This window comes from Temnothorax longispinosus, chromosome 6 (genome assembly GCF_030848805.1).
Source record: "Temnothorax longispinosus isolate EJ_2023e chromosome 6, Tlon_JGU_v1, whole genome shotgun sequence".
Lineage (NCBI taxonomy): Eukaryota > Metazoa > Arthropoda > Insecta > Hymenoptera > Formicidae > Temnothorax > Temnothorax longispinosus.
Window position 1 is genome coordinate 7170680 of NC_092363.1, and position 19945 is coordinate 7190624.

The 19945-nt window shown below is 45.1% G+C and overlaps 1 protein-coding gene across 4 annotated transcripts in view; it reads left to right on the forward strand.

Moving 5' to 3' along the window:
- Nucleotides 1–19945, forward strand: part of Sona (sol narae) — a 50179-nt gene that overhangs the window by 470 nt on the left and 29764 nt on the right. For 3 of the 4 annotated variants that reach the window (XM_071780846.1, XM_071780844.1, XM_071780847.1), the window contains exons 1-2: nt 4077–4495; nt 5918–6212. The gene's annotated coding sequence lies outside the window, so the exon portion shown is untranslated. Of the gene's footprint in view, nt 1–4076; nt 4496–5917; nt 6213–19945 lie in introns of those variants that run through there. The other variant, XM_071780845.1, reaches the window with a different exon arrangement.

Here is a 19945-nt window from a genome sequence, read left to right on the forward strand (position 1 = left end):
CGATTTCACTTTCGGTCGGATTGCAACCGAGCAGCTACCGCTGCTGCATCTCTTTCTCTCTCTTCTCCGACGCTTTGTCTTCCTCTCTGTTTCTTTTATCTTTTCTTTTTTTAATTTAATGGCGCAAGTTTGTCTTGTTCTCACCCTCGGATTTTGTCAAAGCGTCGCTCCAAATTTTATCGACATCGCAGATAAAAATTTATCGCGTTCTGCGATGATTTTATTAGCGAGAGATTAATCGCTGCGGGAATTTATGTGACATTCGAAGAATATTTTTTGTCTTCGTTCCGCATAAAGAAACGATCGCGAAATATATTCGATATTTCGAGAGCACGTTTTATTTTTAACAAACATTTGCATGTGTATCGCATATTCGGAGCGCGCACTTCCTGTCTAAATAGTCACGCGTCACGACTGTTGACTACTCGAAAAACGACAATGTTTTCCAACGCAGAGCTAGAAACAGTTTGACATATCAATGTTTGATAAATAACAATAATATAATAATTAATAATATAACGACAATAACGCTTTTATCAATATTTGATAATAAATAATAATATAATAATTAATGATGTAACGATAATAATATTTCTCGCATAACCAACAGTTACGATGTGCGAACATTTAGACAGGAAATCCACGCCCTAAATATGTCCGCAATATGTGTACGATTTCATACGCTGAGTATTTATGACCTCGTATCTACATCGAGAAACACGATGTCGCTAATTCAACTGGACAATTAAACATACCGGCAGATTTAGACGCAATTTCGTCCACTAATTAATTTAATATTTAGGAAAATACAGCAAGATTCCGGACGAAATTATTATATTATCTACTTTATCCCGATTTAATACAAGTCATTTCGAACAGGCCGATCCGGTTTCGTAATGCGAACGATAGAACTTTTTCCGATGAGGTGTTTCATAACGAGGCCGCTAAACTTGTATCTTAAGAACATTTTGAGAGCATATCGCATAATGAGTAATTTAATTTAATTCAAGCATTGTTCTTTCGGAAGCCGCTTGACATGTAAGCTTGTAAATTTTGTTTTGCGTCACTAATCTTGACTCCTTATAATTATTATATTTAGAAAAGAATCTGTTAAAATTCTTCCCTAATTGTGAAATTACTTTTATGTGTAATACATATACAACATTCTGTATAAATAGAAAACGGTAATATAAATAGACAAACGGTATAATGTAGATACGACGTCCAAACTAATAATATAAAATTTTACAGTTACTAATTAATATTAATGAGAAATAATACGGATCAAGTTAGATTGAAAAATGTATATTAGATGTGCATTCATATGCTAAACTATACCGTAATATTTCTTTTAAGGAATGTTTCTTCTTTTTCAATACAATTGTATTGGCGAGAACGCGCGCGCGCGCGCGCGCGGAACAATTCGAGCATGGCGTCTCAAATTACCGTGTATGTACACGTACACGTATGGTGACACATATGCATGTGTATACGCGAGATATATAGGTTCAGAAGTTAAAGCAGAAATTAGGAGCGAACCGTGTCCCCTTTCTCTTGCCAAGCCAAGCGTGATATAAAATACTTTCCCTCTCGCGCGCGCGAGACAGGACAGGAGCGGAGACCCCGAGAGCGCGCTCGAGAGAGAGGCGATACCGACGGAAAGAGAGAGAGAGCGAGAAAGAGAGAGGAAGGGGAGGGAGGAAGAGAAGGACAAAGAGGCAGAGAACTGTGCCTCTCTCGCGCGCGAGAACGGAAAACCGGAAAACGATCGCCGAGCCAAAGGCCCACGTTAACGGCCGTTTCCCTACCACTCCTTCGCGTCATTTTTTTTCTCCCTCTATCTTTTCATCCGTCTCTTTCCCCCGCTCCTTTCCCCCTTGCTCGGGCACCACCCCCGCCATTGTGCGCGCCCGGCTCGTAGACCTGTATCGCGTCGCTGTACTCAGGTGCCTTCCCGCCCTTCCCGCCCGCCCCGCCGTGCGTTTTAAATCCGCGTTCGAGATTCTAAAACCACCGGCGGCCCCGCGGCGGTGCCGGTCACGCGAACTGTAAACACGCTTCCGGCTGAGAAGCCTGGCAATTTCTGCGCGCGATCCCGCAATATACGTGTATGTATTACGTTTCCTCCCGCGTTATTTATTCGCGCGCCCGCGATGGCGCCGGTCGTTGAAATTTATGCGTGTACATAGGACGTGTCCCACAAACATTTGAGCGCGGCGTCGAATATACCTGATTTTTCGAGGAAGAAAGCGCAAACGGGAATAAATTCCCGTTTTATTGGGCCACATCAACGCGTCGGGAGAAACGTGAGAATTAATTCGTGTCGAGCGACGACATGAATTCCTTTGGCGGTTTAATTTGAATCCTCCCGCTATCCGCCACGCGAGAACTTAGCTCGCAGCTAACGTCAGTCGACCGAGCGTTACTCGAAGGGACGGACGATAAACAGCGCGGCGCGAAAGGCTTCGTCCTGTCGGCCAGGGTAAAATTGGAAAACCAGACCGCAAGCATTGTTCCCCTAAGTGGACACAGCTGTGTTCAGTAAGTTTACTTTCCCAATAAAGCTCGCGCCGGCCGGGGGGCCGTCGGGCATTTCTACGGACACGGAATCGCGAATTCGAAAGGAAATCTCTCAATTCGAGGTTATTAGCCATTTACTTGTTGCGCAACGCCGTAAGCGGCCATCCAACCGTGGATGCAATTCGTGGATAAGCGCGGACTCGGCTCCCCGTGGAAAGCCGCCGATAATTAAAGTTTCCGCGATGCTGATTCAACGCTCGTCCGACGGTTACGCGATTCCCTCGGTATTCCCCTCCCCCGCGCCACGGCGGAGGGGGAGGACTTAATCGCGGTCTACAATCCAACACCTTGGAGTCGAGAGCAGTAACCGTGTTACTCGACGGCTCGAAAGTAAAAGGACGAATGTCCTATATATCCGCGCGCGTATAGCGTTTCCTTTCTTCCGTCCGCCGCGCCGCGCCGGCTCGGTAAATGACATTGATTGTTTCAAGGTGTACGGTTTAAGGGGATCAATTTCGCGCGTGTGTCGTATAAAAGATAGAACGAGACGGACGCCTCGTTTATAACGGATCTCTCTTATTAACTACCTGCTAACGTTATTGTTGCAATTGAACGCGGATCCGAAATGCAAAAAGTACGTATATAGGTAACTCCGGAATCGCGTTCCGCTACGCGGAGAATAAGCAACTGTAATTGTCATTTGCATCAAATTATAGGCATAAAATTCTATTTATAGTTTTATATGCCGCGTATAGTTCGATGTATATTTTATATACGTTTGTATCCCGATTCTTTAAATGCCTTTCGTATCACGCGCGTAAAATTATAAATAGAATTTCTATTCTGTGAAGTTCGTCAGTCCGGATGACATCGTCCGAAATAAACTCGCGCTTTCGTTAAACATTTTTGTTAGCTCATACCATATTCGTATTTTAAAATCAGGGCACGTATTACGGAACTTTTCGGAATGGATTCTAATCGGAATTGTTTAGTTATTTCTTTAGATTTTTATTGTTTCTTCTAATACGTGCTCTGATTTGAAATCTCAGTGCGCAGTGACGTAACATTCGTCACAAATGTATCGTTCCTTCCCGTTCCATCGAAATTGGAGTCGAGATTCGATATCTCGAACGTCTCGAGTTCAAACGCGACTTTTCGAAAAATCGCGCGCGGGCACCTTTTCCGAAAACCCCGAGTTTCGTAATTTTACGTGCAAAAGACGCGGAGAGACGCTTTACGCGAGGAGAGGAAAGATCCTGAGGTCTTCCTCGTCGACTTTGTTAAAGTTTGACAGTTAAGTTTAACAGACGCTGTTCTCTCGTACGCGCGAAGAAACGGCCTTCTCCTGCGCGCGAGGCGCAGCCGTGTAACAAGCGCGATCCGCGTTCAAGAGCTCCGCGCCGAGAGCACACGGCGCGCGGTGCGGCGCCGGGGTCCTTCTCCGCGTCGCGGTCCCCGTCGCGCGTCTCGGTCGGGCCCCGGGCTTCCCCACTTCCCGCGTCGACTCTCGCCACCCGCCGGCACCGACGGCCGCCGTCGGTGTGTGTCGCAGTTACACCGAGTCCGTTCGCGCACTCACATTAAATCCCGAATCCGCGCCGGCGCGCGTGCCTAAGCACCACCTCGTTCGGCCCTCCTCGTCCGCGCCCCGGTGCCCCCTCACGCGCGTCTCCCCTGGTCGCGCGAGGGATTTTTGGATCGCCACCACCGTCGTCCACCGTCACGTGCGCGCGCGATCGGGTACCGTTCCGTTTGTTTGTCCTTCGACGAGAGTCAGTCAGTCAGTCAGTCCGTCAGCGGGGTGTCATCGGGAGAGGAGGATATGCTAATCGTCCGCGTCGCGCCGAGAGACCGAGAGTACGCGTGACTCGCGTGCGTGCGAACCCTGAAGATCCTGACCGAGATCCGAGATACGTAATATACATAAGTAGGTATATTACGGATCTAGGGATTGCGAAAATCGGCGCGAGTTACGGTGAGTTCAAGTATCGTCGCTCTTCGCGCTCAACTCGAATCAGTTCGTCAGTTCGCGTTTCCGTTTCCGTTTGCGTCGCGTCCCGTTTACCCTTTTGTTTCACCGAGTACGGCGACTGTCGGCGAGTGCCAAGGGTGCGCGCGATCGCGCACAAAGGGGTGTCCCTGCGTCGGAAATTGGTTGGATTAATCGTAAATTAACACCGGATTTAAAAATCAGTGATTAGAGACTCAAGGAGAAGACAGCAGGAAGGCGCGGGGATAACAACAAGGGGAGAAAAACGCACTTCCGCGTTCACGTAACGAGATCGATCGATATCGGGATGGAGAAAGTTCGCGCGCGCACGGTTGTGCGTCGGCGTCCCGAAATTCGAGAGTCGCGCGTCGAGCGGGAGAGTGAAGTATGTGCCTTGCGTGTATCGACGATCAATTCACGTGCGTGGAAAAGCAAACGTGTTCTACATTTCCGCGACGACGACGTTACGGACGATTCATTTCTCCAAGTCGAATCGCGGAGTGAAGTTAGCTGCTTTATTCCTCTTCTCCTTGACTTCGTCGAGGCGAAAGAGTAAAGGAGCCAACTACCAACTCAACGTTTAATTATGAAGGATCGTCGTACGAAGGTGTCGCGAGAAAATGACGTTTATTAATATCGGTAAAATTGTGAATAAGTTAAATTGTTTTAATTGAGAAAATTAGAGACGGCTATATAATTTCCGCGCGATTAATGCAACGCGACGCGATGCGCGTGCGCACAATAGCGGGCGCATACGGCACGAAGTGCGCTTGCTCTTCCCCGCCGGCTTTCCGTCGTAAAAGGCGCGCGACTCTTATTTCTGGCCGCGCCGCGCCGCGCGACCGACCGTTGCGTCGCGGTTTTGCGTAACCGGGAGGACGAGTTTTTTTAAACGACCGTTCCTCTTCGTTCCTTCTTTCCGTTCTTTTTTCTCTCTCTTTCCTTTCCACCTTGCTTAATCGAGTTCCGTGCGCGTCCCTCCGTTCCCAGGTCGTCCGACCGGTGGACGGACGCGGAATAAAAAGGTCGAATTTTCTCCGATCCTTAGCATTCTGACGTTGGGGTGTCTTCGGCAAACAATAAGCACCGGTCCCGATATTCATAATTTATACATCCGTCCCTACCTCACACAATTCCGCTTGTAATCTTCCATCTTTTTGTCGGGAGAAGCCTCGAGGAAAGTTGCCGGTGTATAACGTCGAGCCGATCTCACCCTCAGTTTTATTTTCCTCCTCTGAGTAAAGGGTGCAAAGGATCAAATCTTGCAATACTTGATGTTCGTGACGCCTCGCGAAAATCGTAACGCCCGAGGATAAATCCCCGTTCTCTCTTTTTCTCTCTCTCTCTCTCTCTCTCTCCCTCCTTCCCTTAGTTTCTCTCCCCTAATACCTGTGTGTTGGTGTGCAGTGATCATACGGGAATTGATGCATACGGAATCGCGCGCGAGGCGAGGAGGCACGTGACGCCGATCCGTCGTATCCTCCAGCTTCCCCCGGTTCCTCGTCGCGGGACCGATCGGCGCGCATTGTGCATCGTACACGTGTGAGGAGGGCACGTTGCATCCGGACGACCCCACACCTTCCCCTGCCCGCGTCCGTTCGTCATGCCGAGGATCTCGACGGCCGCAGCGATGGAAACATGAGGACCGTGACAGATCGCGCATCCGATCGACGTAGCTCCACTCCTACCGGCCATAAATGACGTAAGTACCCCCCTTCATTTCGCCACGCGCATGATTCGGCACGTCGCGAAACACGTGGTGGTATATAGATATACGAATTCGCGGCACGATCGCGGGGACCGCCTGTTTCCAAATCGTCATTGCACCAAATCTATATATTTCGCAAATATCGAGGTTACGTATTGTAAATATGGTAATAAACCGTGTGATCTCTTTCATTTCAAGAGGATTCATTTGAGACGATTTCGACATGGGCTCCCCAATTTGGCGGCTGACAATTTTAATTGAAGTAAAATGCAAAGCAGTCTGCAACTTTTTTTCCGCGTGAGTTATTTGCGGCAAATATTCCTTTTTACGAATCTGGAGGAAAAAAAGGAGTTGTTCAACTGATATTATGCTGAACTGGAACCGTCACGTTATTTATGCGAAAATAGAAAAAAAAGCAGATTGGCTATAACAAGATCGGATCTCGGCGAAAGAACTTTTATTATCTTGAGATTTTAATTAGCGGACCTTTGCATTTTTTGCACGATTTATTTCACCGTTATAAGTGTGCTCAACAAAGCTGACGTTGCAATTATCGCGAGTCACGCGCAGATTTTATTTATAGCAGAGGTCATTTTTTTAAGATCGAGATTCAGACACATTTTGATTTTAAATCTGCCGATTTCCACACGTGATACCCGAATAAGTCGAGTACCATAACCCGTAGAGGATATACTGTATCCAATCTATCTAGCACACCGTTTACGTAATGTCGCGCAGACGGTCCGAATAAACGCCTAATTAAAAAGTCACGTGAGATTATACGAGCCTAAAGGAGCTAATAGATAGCATTCCCGGCGACCGTTACGAAACCGACGCCGATGAAGAATGCAGCGAGGAATGTCATTTGTCGCCTCCGCTTATCCAGTCCTGCGCTAATTTGAAAAGATGCGTACGCAGACGCGCGATTTTATTCTTTATTTTCAGCAATATTATTCGTATAGCGCCGCGTATCGGCTATTCTCTATTATCGCTCTTGTTAACTGAGACCTAATGACCCGATCGATCGGCTGATCGATCTGACTTCGATTTCCGCGTCGTTAGCGCGCCGAGGCGCGCCAACATCGCGTATTTGTACCTGCCTCCGCGCAGCGCACGTGGCATGTTGTTTGCCAAACAATCGCGCGCTTCGAACGATTCGGGAAGGAGAGCGCCCAACGTTTCCGTCCGAGAGAAGGTAGACTCGGTTGTGCACGCATAGCGTCGAAAGCGAGATCTAATTACTCTCGTTTCTTCTCACCAGACGCGGTCTCCCGCGGTCGCGAAAGACGGAACGTCCTCCTGGCGAGCGTGCGAATCGCGTTCTTGATTTCTTTTTCCAGCAGGAAGCGGAATCTCTCGTCAAACGTCGCGGATCAACAAACGTTCACTCGCATAATTAATGATTTCGCGTTTACAACAAAGAATTAATCTGATTAACTTAAGAATACGTCGTTTTGCCATTTTCACGGACATTGCCCGGCAGTTACATCGGCAACGATCGGAATACGCGGGAGAGCGGATACAAAAAGAGAAAAGCAGCGCGCGTAAAAGCAGGGCGGAATAGAACTTTCGTTTTCAATATTTGCGATCGTGTGCTCGTACGCGCAAACCGAAACCAGCGTGAATCGCACGTTGTATAACGTAAGCACGCGCTTATATGGCTTCGCTACCTCGTTGACTCGAGAATCGCTTAATCTCATTCCAATTAAGCATCGTACCTCCAAAGTGGAAGAATTCGATCTCGTTTGGGAAAGAGAAGGAGAGAGAATCGCCAGCATCTGTGGGATACTGAAATATAGCCGCGGAGAAAATGCGGAAAACTACAATCCCAGTGGTAGAAATGTTTTAAGGTTTTGCCCATAACGATTATACTTTTTAAATAGTTGCGCGCTGATTTTTCGTCGTCTCGTTTTATTTATAGCCGTCTGGGCCGTTAGACGTCGCCGAAGCTTGCCTTACAGGTTTCGCGTTGCAGCCGATCAGTCGCGGGTCCGTTAAGGTCTCCAAAGTCGGCATAATGAACAATACACGACATTTTCTGTCATTAGATACCGTCATTGCTCCTTGTTTATAATCGCGTCTTACGTTCAAATACAAATCGACGATTGGACCCTCTTGTAAGGTAAATTAACGAAATCCTTTTAAAGATGGAAACATAAAAACTCTGCACTTTAAGCAATATGCGCAATATAAAATTCGTTTCCTGTCTCAATATATTTCCATCTCACAGTTTTATTACACACGAAATATAGTTATTTAAAGGAGAATGAAAAAAAGAGACCGCACATTGCTACTTGATTTCGACTCGATTTGCTCGAAGCAATTCGCCACAACTACGCGAGTTAACTCACTTTTGCATAACACCGTGCAATTATAGGCTGATATATGCGACGCTGTGTACGAGGTTGCTTTCTGTTTCTCTGCTCTAACGGCTGATTTAATTTACCGCTGCCGCTTTCACGTGTGGGCAAAGCTGTTACTAATTGCGCGGAAATATTCGACGCGCCGCGAGTTTCCTTCCGCTTGGCGCGTTGCCGTTTCCTCGATCGTCTCGCGCCCGCGCCGTATTAACGGGACTCATGAAATCAGAGCTTTGATACGCGCATGTTCGTTTCGGAGTCTCGTGCCGTTCTTTCGTCAAGGAGGGGAGGGGAGGGCACTTTCACGCCGGGGAGAAAAGCAACGTTTCGATAAGTATTCGCGGTGAATAGTTCACGTACGAAGTAGGACGCCGCAAGTGTTGCGTCGGTCTCCATTAACTCTCCGTAGCACAAATTTTATATCGCGCACAGCACGTTCGTCTTTCCGATGTAAATTGATCATTTCATCGCGCATGAAATGCACCGTAAAATGATGGAAGAACTTAATCTTACTTTCCTAGTTATCCCTCTTTCTCTCTGATTGTTATAGATTTATTCAATCTTAAGAAAATATCGAAAAGTGTTCTATATAAACGCGTGATTATATAGTGAAGCTTATTTGTTCGATAACGACGCGGCTAACTAAATATATAGAGTAAGAAATAACTGAGAACATTTATCAAGAATAATCGTCCTAACGACGAAAGGGTTAACGGTTAATGGTTCTCCCCGAGACGGATGTATCCAATTGCGAAACGTTCCGCAGCGGGAAATATTTTAAGTCCGTCTCGCAATTGCGGTTATCTCGTCGATCACTCGATCTCCCGAGACACCGTGTCAAATGAGGGAAAAACCGCACAAGCGATCTCGCCGATGATACGATGATAAAGATGCATATGATGTATGAACGTTTACGTCCGGGTTGGCAGTTTACCTCTTATCTTAAGTTTACCGCCTGCAATTCCCCGAGCGAGTCTCCGTCGAGCACGTAAAGGACATCCCCGACAATCATTTGTTGGGTAACGAGTCCAGTCTCGAGGAAAAGGTTACGATCGTGCCACCTCGATTTTTACGGTTCTGCTCGAGGCAATAATCCAGGTTCTTTTCGCGTCCTCCCTTGCTATATTATTGCAACGCGCAAAGCGCGCATGTAGCATATGCCGAGATTCTTCTTTCCAAACAAAGCGCATTGTGATTAAATTTACACGGACAGTGCACTTCTTCTCTTTCTTAAAGTACGTAGTCGTACACTATTTTCATCTTTACCCTTTCTATAGTTACGTAAAGAAATAAAACATTTTAACATATACCTAATTAAATCAGGTTAAATTAACGTAAGCAACAGGCTTTGCTGAAAAATGTTTGTTAAAGGAACTTACTGTAAGACAAAAAGATTTGAAAAGCATTGCATGGTTGCGCGCACAAGTTGCGTATGCTTCCGAGTGACATTTATATTATTGATCGTATGTATTAATTACTTATTAGATGCATCGAGCATGAATAAGATATCGTCTCCGCGATGACTGTCATCGTGGACAAATTAAATCGCAATCATAAATATTCTAATATAATGCGTGAAACCTTGAGAACACCAATTATCATGTAACGCCGCGAATATAAGCGATATTGGTATTACGAGGACTGCATTTATGATGCAAAAGGCTATGCGTCCCGTCTGATATATCGCAAATTGAAATCGCCGTTTTAACCGCCACGATTGCCTCACTGTTCTCCATTACGCAATCTCGCTCTCCATCGCGCCCGCATCTTCGAAGGGGGTTGAACGTCGCGGAGTTCGCAATCTTCCACCTATACCATCATCGTCCTCGGGTTAATAGCTTTTAAATGTCTCTGAGATCCATCGTGAAAATCTATCAACGTGAATTCCTGGAAGACGAAACACGTTTTTTAGCCTTTATACCTTTTATCTCGTATTTCCATCTCGCGTTATTAAAGATATCTCTCAAATATATTCCGGCACCGAGAACGCTTGAAAAGGAAGAATACCGAGAAATATTCCTTCAGGCTATCGAGGAATACTCGACAAGGATGTAGGAATACAATGAATCGCGCAAAAATAAATAAAAATCCCAATTCGTCATGACTCACGTGGATTTTGTCGAAGATCAGTTATCGTCGTCGTCGCTGTCGTTTAACACATTAATTTCTGGGAACTTTTGTGCAAGAATGTGCAATTCAGAAAGCCGAGACCCTGGTTAGAGACCAGTCATCGTGTAACGAAGCGACGCGACGTAGGTGACGGTTGAAGACGCGATTGCCAGTGCACAGGCAGAAAATTACGGCTCGCAGGCTTTTAAGCACGGCCAGCTGGGATCAGCTGTGCGCGTCCGCTCCGATCGAGTGTACGCTCGACGATTGCAAAAGTGAATCGGCGATTTCTTGAACGTCGAAAGTCCTTTCCCGCGAGACTGTGAGTCGCGGAGACTCGACGTCGACATCGCCGTACTTAATCGACGCCGTTCCGTGGAAGAGAGAACGTCATGCCGGGCACGACAGTGCCTCGAGAATCGGGCATTGACCCATATACAAAAATCGGTGCCGGCTAATCCGCCGTGTCACAAGTAAAACGAAGTCGATTTAATTGACTCGCGCGCGTCAAGCTTAACGAATGAAAAGGCGAAATCGCGACGTCGCATCTCGACGTGTTTTGCATCTCGAGACATTTTACGCGGATTATAAACTTTCATCGCTCAATTAAGAGATATAAATGTACGTTTATATATGTATTGTACTATATGGAGCTTGGCAGCGTTTTCTTGGTTTTTATTTAGTTTTGCTACAGCCTTATAATAGTACGGTTGCGAAATTATAATGATTCCCTAGCTCTCTTAACAGTCATCGATTTCAAATAGGCTCTTCTCATTTTATCGCCGTGTTTTGCGCGTGCTTGCTGGAATACCTAATAGAGAAACGCGTCATAAAATCGAGATGAGAAAGAGGGAGGTGCGAGATGATACGCGAACGCGAAAGAGCGTCTATAAGTGACCACTCGACCTGTCATCGCTGCATTTCTATTTAAAAAAAAAGAAAGCCGCGTATGCGCGAGATAACGTATCTCCGCGGACTTGCGATTAGTTCGAGAAACACCGCGAAGTGCCGGGTTTACGAGCAGCCACGCCGGTATATATCCCGTCAATAAAAAAAAAAGAATTTACTTTCAATCGCACCGTAGCATTGAGACACACGGCGCGCCGCTCACGTGGAACACCACGTGAAAACGTAGGTGGCGAGGAACGGCCGCCTTCTAAAGAGCTCAAGCGGTTCACCTGCAATTAGGGATTTACGATCGCGGACGTCTGACATTACGACGAAAAGGGGGATCCCCTCGTGTGCGCGGGGATGAGCAAATTGTGACTCCTCGGCGTGCGATACTTTCGCGGCCTCGGCCGGGCGAGCGTGCTTCTCTCTCTCTTACGCAACAAATCGCCCGATCCGAAGATGTTTATTCGCGATACGAATCTTTTCGCGAGGCAGCACAACAGAGCGTGCCTGTCGTACGTGCCCGTCGTGTATATATATATATATGTACATTTCATACATCTTTTACGCGGACACCTGTATTCCCGGTGGAATACAGATTTTTCCGAGTTATCAATAACCGCGTTGACGCGGCGTTGAAAGCGGCACGTCGCGACTTGACGCATCGTCGTTTGCTTTCTGGATCCAGCACGCCCTGTTTATTTTGCGAAATATCCATCAATATTCTTGACAGTCTCGTTCTTGTCACACGGCAGTCATTGTTTATTAAAAACCTCTTGCGATTGCGTCCACGCGCAGCCGCTCTATATTTCTTTTCTTGGCACGGACTCACATTGCTCTATCCATGGATATAATAATAAAAAAAAAAGATTTTTAATTTATTTCTTTAGATCTTTCATTTATTTCTCTATTCTTAATTTTTCTTCTGACTTGTTCTTTTTCATACTTGCTTTATACATATATAGGCAATTTGATACTCAAAGTACTTAGAGCTAACGGTTCGCATGAGAAAACGACAGTGTTATATTGACGAATCAATTATCGATCCGTGTATAATCCCGCCTGCGGTATCCGCGGGTCAAGGATAATGATGAAGACGACAGCATCGGCCGGCGCGACATCGTCGTCGACGACGCGCGTTGCTCTCCGCGTCTCGGTATATCGTAGCGGCGATACGGTGAAAGCTGATATTTTGTAACACGCTCTCCTGCTATTCCGTTCCATTCCGTTCCATTCCATTCCATTCCGTGATATTGCCCTGCTGCAGCCGCGTTCGTTCGTTCTCCGTCTCGGCTCGGCTCTCTCTATATACGCTCTCGAGAGTCGTCTCTCGTAATCAAATGCGAGAGAACCCAGCGACGGCGGCACACACAATAGCAGGCGCACCTAGAATACATTTTTCCCTCCCCGTCCACGTACCGCGAGATTCTCGCTTCGTGCCCGGCGAGATAGTTTGTCCGTCTGTGCGAGATGGCAAGTCGTCGGCAAGGTGTGCGACAAGTTAGCAATCGAGTAACGCGCCGCGCGCGATGATGACAGCGTAAAGACCGAGTCAGAGAAACGCGAAACAGATATTCCTGCAGACAGCACGAAGGAACGAGAAAGGATTACGGTTTATATGTAAATTTATATATTTACTGCATTTTCGCGTGTTCCAATTTATTGCCTATGTTTCTTATTATTCTTTGTTGTGATGAAAGCGCGGTAGTAAACGTATCTACCCGAAGCGGCTTGCATCAGTCTGAGTCGGCGAACATGTTGCGTGACTCAAATATTAATTCCGGCAGCTACTCGATCAACTGTCATTCCTTAAATATTCGTTGTCGGAAAAATGCGCGCAACCTTGACATGCGCCTTTAAGACACCGCGGATCTCCATGGCGAAACCATATCTTGATCTTGAGCGACAAGTGCGCAGATTATACTAATAGAGGTCCGAAGTACAAAAATCAAAACATCGATCCGTATCGAGAATACCGCGATCGAATGAATAATTAATTAAGTTTTTACCTACACGCTTTACCAGAATCTTGTGATCTTTTCGACAAAGCTGTCCGTGTAAATTAAAAAGACATATAAAAAGAGCCGTAAATGTCACGGATGTTACATTTTTCAAGCTAATCACAAATTTTACTCAAAGTGGAATATTGAGGTATTAATTAGAATCTACAGTTATGAGATGATCGGAAGTCTTAACTTAAATATGCGGAATCGGGGTCTCGAACGTATCCCCGTGTAACGGTAAATTGTCTGTTATTAAGAGATAATATCTCTCTTTTCAACAAGGGATTTTTATTATTATTAATGAAAAAGAATTCTATTCACCGCTAACGTCGTAGAAATTGTGTAACTATTAGAATTTTTAGTAAAGAGAACAGTTGTGTAACATTAAATAACAATGTTACATAAATTTATTCTGTTTTTTGTATCGGCGGAAAGATAGCGAGTCGATTCGGTTGCTGCACAACTTGCACAAACGTTTGATTGCGATTGGTAATACAATCAACGCGCGTTCCAAATTTAACGACAATTATTTCGTCTGTGCGTTAATTGATTCTTTAATAGAGTTAATTTAGAAAAGAACATTTTAAAGCAACAAGTTTCTTTTCCTTATTTCTACATACGAGGTATAATTTATATATTGTATATTTTTTATGATAATGGTTCTTATTTCTTCAAATAATATTTAATAATACAATTTCTTATTTCTCTGTTAAATAATAAATTTTATTTGTAACGACCGAGGATCGTTACAGTTTATTGGCAATTCTATATTTCTTAACATGCAAATATGTGTTGATCGATCGGAAATAGTTCAAGTATCACGACCCATTAGGAATGAGAGTGTTAATTTGTTGTGTTATTACCGAGGCGTGAATTATAATTTGCGCGTGACAAACGATTGATTCATTGCACCTCGGTATATGTATATAACGTGTCCTCGATTGCGAGGAATTACCAATATCTTACATAGCGAAGGGAACAATCGCGCTAAGCGATTTTCTGCATTTCAGGTATGTGATCTTATTAACGTTAACGGAGTTCAAGTAGATCTCCCAGATATCATGAGTATCCGTCCATGTTCAACCAAGCGCGAAGACCTATGGGGAGTCGCGTTTTTGCACGGATAGTTTTGTTCCATGTATTTTGCTATTTTACGACTTTAACGTTATTATGCCACAAATATTGTAAAAAATTAATACGCCAAGTATAACACAAACCACGGTACAATACGGTTAAAAAAGCTTAAATTGAAATAACTTAGTCAGATAAGTAATAACAAAACTATTAACGGTAATACAGAAGAATAAATCCGGATTTGTGTCGACTATAAAATGTTCTCCTGACACAAAATCTAAAAAGATCGAAATAAAATCTTCAAGAAGTTCGATACCGTTATGTATACTCTTATACGTTCTATATTCGTCTCGATTGGAGTTATTCAGCAAATGCTCTTTGAAGGATTTGTCAAGGAAGATTGCAGTCGTGTGTGGCAACCAAAATTAGTAAGATAGTAATTTTCATTTTTCTCCGTAATGGAGCCATCAGTCCGACACATCAATCACGATCGTGTGGTTAATGATCTTCATTTGCAAGAATGCGCGTGCTATTTATTTATGTGCGCGCGCGTTACAACTTTGACCTGGATTTAAGCAAGGATTTAAAATGCACGAGTCAAGGAAAAACGAGCGCGTATAGCGGCGGACATTCTTGCGGCGATTATTATTTTTTACGTACGCGGGCATGTCTGTCATTACTACTAATAGCCCCGCCGTTACAGCGTCAGTTACATTTAGAGGTAGCACTTGCAATTGGAACTTTAATGATCGTATACAGCTGTTCCGTGCAGAGCGACAGCTCCATATTCGAGTCACGTATCTAAAAATTATTGTGCGCGTTGTTCTTTACGTCGCACACACACATACACACATATACACGAGTCTTATTCTATTGTGTACGTATATTGACAACGAAGAAATAAATAACAACGAAAAAATTAATCACTTAGATCAAAATCCAGAAAGACAAAACAGTTGGTACGAAGAAGCTTTCTTTTTCTTTTGTATAGTACAGAATTTTGGTTTATCCCTCCAGAAAATTTGATAGCTCTGGGTCAATGACCCCGAGTTCTCAAGTTACGGAAATGCGTCACATGTGTGTGAGCCAGGGAGATTTTTTCTCGCGTCGCTGTGGCCCGACGAATTTTTCATGCGTGTCACGCGTGCGTCGACTTACGTATAGGTACCAAACGCGGCTTTTAAGTCCTTCGCTTCGTGAGGAGCTCCAAAAAAGATATCCATCTTAGATCCTCGACACAATTCGGCGGTGACGAACCACCGAGTTCTTCATTCCTGTGCATCGCACGTCACGCGCGTGATTCGTGAGCGTATACAGAGTGTTCGTGAAATATATATGTGTACATGAGAGTCGAGTTAAGTGAAAGAAGTTTTCATAAACATGTATTCGAGCGTGCTCGTTAAGAAATTATTACCGTGCTAATTGATCGTAATTCAAATACTCCGTTCCCTCGGTCCTCCAAAACAGGTGAAGAATTATTTTAACATTTTACGTTGACATTTATCTCGATTTCTTGACTTCTTATTCCTGGATTTCTTATTCTTGGATATGTTTTTTTCCCACTGCTTTGGTTTCTTCGATACGTGTCGAAATCCGATCGCACGTTTTATGAACAATCGTACGAAATATGCGTACGTCAGTTGGCAACATGCAGATTCGTTCGTTTCATCACGTTTGGTTTGATTTCTGACTCGGGCTGCGAGTCGCCGAGGGGATACTCGGTGTTTGAATGCCGGTCAAGGTTGAGAATCGCTGTACCGATTAAAAAAGGACGGTCTGCCGTTAGGTGTGAAAACATAATAACGGTCATCGCAATTAATTCTACGTACAGGAAATTGACAAAAAATTGTACAGTGGCAGACGGCTGGCGTGAACTTCTCTTCTTTTTTTTTTTTTACGTTGCCGCTCGTCGACCGCGTTGGACGGCGATTCGCCGTAGTATATATGGGTTTGCCCGTAAGAAAATTAAAATTTATTTATGCAAATACGAGCTGATCCGCACTCGGATTTGTGGACGTGTGTGGGAAAACACGAAAATTGAAGCGAATGTGAATGTCAAGCCGAATATTCGGGACGGCTGTTTGCTTCCGCCCGTTCGCACGCGCGGGTACGTTTGCGCTTTTGCGAGAACGTGTGCGTTTATATTTATATACATATAAAAAGATGATGCAATTAACCTGTCCGCAGTTGTGGTTTACGTAAGAATTTAGACGGTGACATTTTAATTTTTATCTATGTCCCGTGGCGGAGCGTATATATATAAATAACCCTTCTTTTATATAATTTGAAACGTTTTTTATTTTGCGAGTGCGAAATCGTCGCGTCTGGCGATGAGTCTCTTGAATCGTTATTCCGAGAGTTTACAGAATTTACCCGTTCCTAGTACAAGATAATTTTTTTATGACAAACCATAAATTAACCTTAAATTATCGATCTTGACGGAAATAACGAGAAAAGTCAATATGCTTTTCCCCCCTTTCGGCGCGATGCAGCGTGGCTGTTAGCTAATTTTTATTGCGTTTCCCGTGTTCGAATGTTGAAAGAACCGTCTCGCTGTTGACAATCGCAACGTGAAACACCATTGCAGTGTGTCACCGGCAACGGCTCAATGTCGTCATTGCCGCCACGACATTTCATTGCGCGCTGGGTACATATCGAGTGTTTCGCACTACCATCCTAATTGTAACCTGCTGACTGAAGAGATTAAACAGCCGCGGCGTTACCGTCGATAGCTTCTGTTTCGTCATCGCGCCGGGTAAGCTATGTATTACGTTGATTAACAGGCATCCGGAATTGTGTAAAGGAATGGCGAGACTTCGAAATTTAATTTCTTCCTAACGGCCGAAGGACGGTTCTAAGACATCAGCGATCTCTCCCCTCCGCCTTCCTCCGCAGCCCCCCATCGCAATACATGCAGAAAAGGTGATGATCTATTTTCAGGGTGACGATGTTCGAATACCAAAACTATTTCAGAGATAACCCATTTGAGAGGTATGAGTTGATTTGAGAGATATGAGAGAGATAGGTCAGTATTAGGTAATCTCGAAAGTCCGCTCGACAGGACTCGGAAAATGCAGTCTATGGAGCAAACCCGCAAGATGCGGGTATTATTAGTAGTAGAGATGTAGATACTCAAGAATGTACGCTTGGATGAGAGAGAACGTACTTCGTACATCATCGTCGCTCGCCGCGTATGGAAAAGGCGGCGGCGCGCATTCAGCCGGTATATGAAAAGAACGAGACGGTGCAGTGAGGCCGCGCTACCGTGTCGCTTGCCGACTCGAGTCACGGTCGAAGTGAAATTGGTGTTGGGAACAGGCGTTGCGAAATATGAAACACGTACTTAACTCACCTACTTTAAGGATCGGTCTAGTTCGATACGGGTCAAGGTTGTCGCATCGCGACGACGACGGCGACGGCGACCCGCAGTAACAGCGCGAAATTGATCCAATTGGCGCGACGACGGTGGTGGATGTGGAGCGCGGCGCCGAGGTCGATTACCGTTAAACGTACGCGAGAGTTTAACCACACCTGGCCGCCGCGCCGGTGGAAATAATGGATCAATGCGAGTCGGGTTGTTCGTGAAATTTTCGTGACGCAATCGTCTCAGACTCTCGTTTCGCGATTACACGGTTAACGCTGGACGGACCAGGGATATACTTATACTGTTAGTCTTGGGCTGTATCGGCAAGATTTCAAGGTCCGCGATAGTTTGCGATTTTTATATTTGATATTGCCACACACGACGTTTTAAAGTATCTTTTTTACTAGTTTTTTTTTTACAAGCCTCGTGCACCTTATCTCATGCTACATTATTCAACAGGAACCTTTGGAAGATATATATATCAATCGTAATTTTAAATTGTTAAAATCTGAGAATTGCCGTCAACGTAGCGAAGGCCAGCGGCGAAAAGAATCAGTCTCGCGTTTGCTTATTTTTTTTATAGGGATCATAGTGCATTCGCTTGCAACACATTCACGCTTTATTGTAGCGAGTGCTATTATTCAGCGTGCGCGCGCGCGATAGAATCGTACGCAAATAGCGTAACGTTGAATCAATTTCGCGTGTAAACGCGCGTGAACTAATTTCTGCCGCATACCTGTCCTCATTGTCGAGGTCTTTAACGTTGCACAAACGACGGTTGCACGGCCGCACCGCATCGCATCGCGGGCTGAAAACTCACTGTTCCCGAGAGTGTCCTTGCGTAGATAGGTCCCGCATGAGTGAATTCTGTATCGTTGCGTATCTTGCATAACGGCGAGGCGCGCGATTACGGGCGTGCAGCAGCCTATGCCCCTACGCCGCTCTTCCTCTCCCCTCTAGAGGTGACGACTCCCCGTTGACATCCTTTACGCAATCGAAATTTCTCTGAAGCCACCCGATTGCCGAAAGGTCACTTACCTCTTGCACAAAGTAATTACGCTCGTTCGTTACGCGCGGCGCGGCGCGGCGCGACGTATTGGTCGTCCAAGAGTCGATTAGGCGTGTTAAAACAACGCGCCGACAGTAACATTCGCGGAAACTAATCGCACGGAGTTGCCGAGATAATTACCGCGACGAGCCGCTGAGAGAGAGAGAGATGCGTTATTGCGGATATACCGTAAATTAACTTACGGTACATCTCGTTATCTTTCTCCATGTATTATTACAATAACGCGACTCGACGTGTGGCTGTTAGACGCGAGAAAAATGGAATAATCTGCAGCCGCGAGTAACTAATGTATGAAAGGCAGAAAACGCGGTATATTCTGTGAGCTGCGGAAGGATGCGTTAAGATGATAGTATGCGTGTTAATGGATTCCGACAGACATGAGACACACGCGACTCGACAATTATTATTTCGTATAATCCGTAGGAAAAAAAAAGAAGAGAGTGAAGACGAACGTTTATCGCTTCGCGATCGCATCGAACGGCTCGCGATTACAAAAATCAATCTCGACGAAATCCTTGATATTAATGACGCGCTCTTTGGCAAGTTCGTGGTTAATTAATAAGATAAGTATAAAATAGTGGACTCCAAAATAATTTCTCGATGGTGAGACAAGTTTTTTCTCACGCTCTTCTTCCTCTTGTCTTTTCTTGCCTTGGGAATTAATTCGAAACACGTTTAGCAAAGGATATGAAGCAAGAGAACGCCACGAGTGAGTCTAATTAGAATATTATTGATTGGTTCGTAGAACACCGGGGAAACTGGTCGATCGGCGGACTTGTGTCCCATTGTGTGGTTAAAAGCAATCAGCTCGGGAGAGAAAAGAGAAATAAATCGCTTTATTGTGCCGAGAGTGCGCA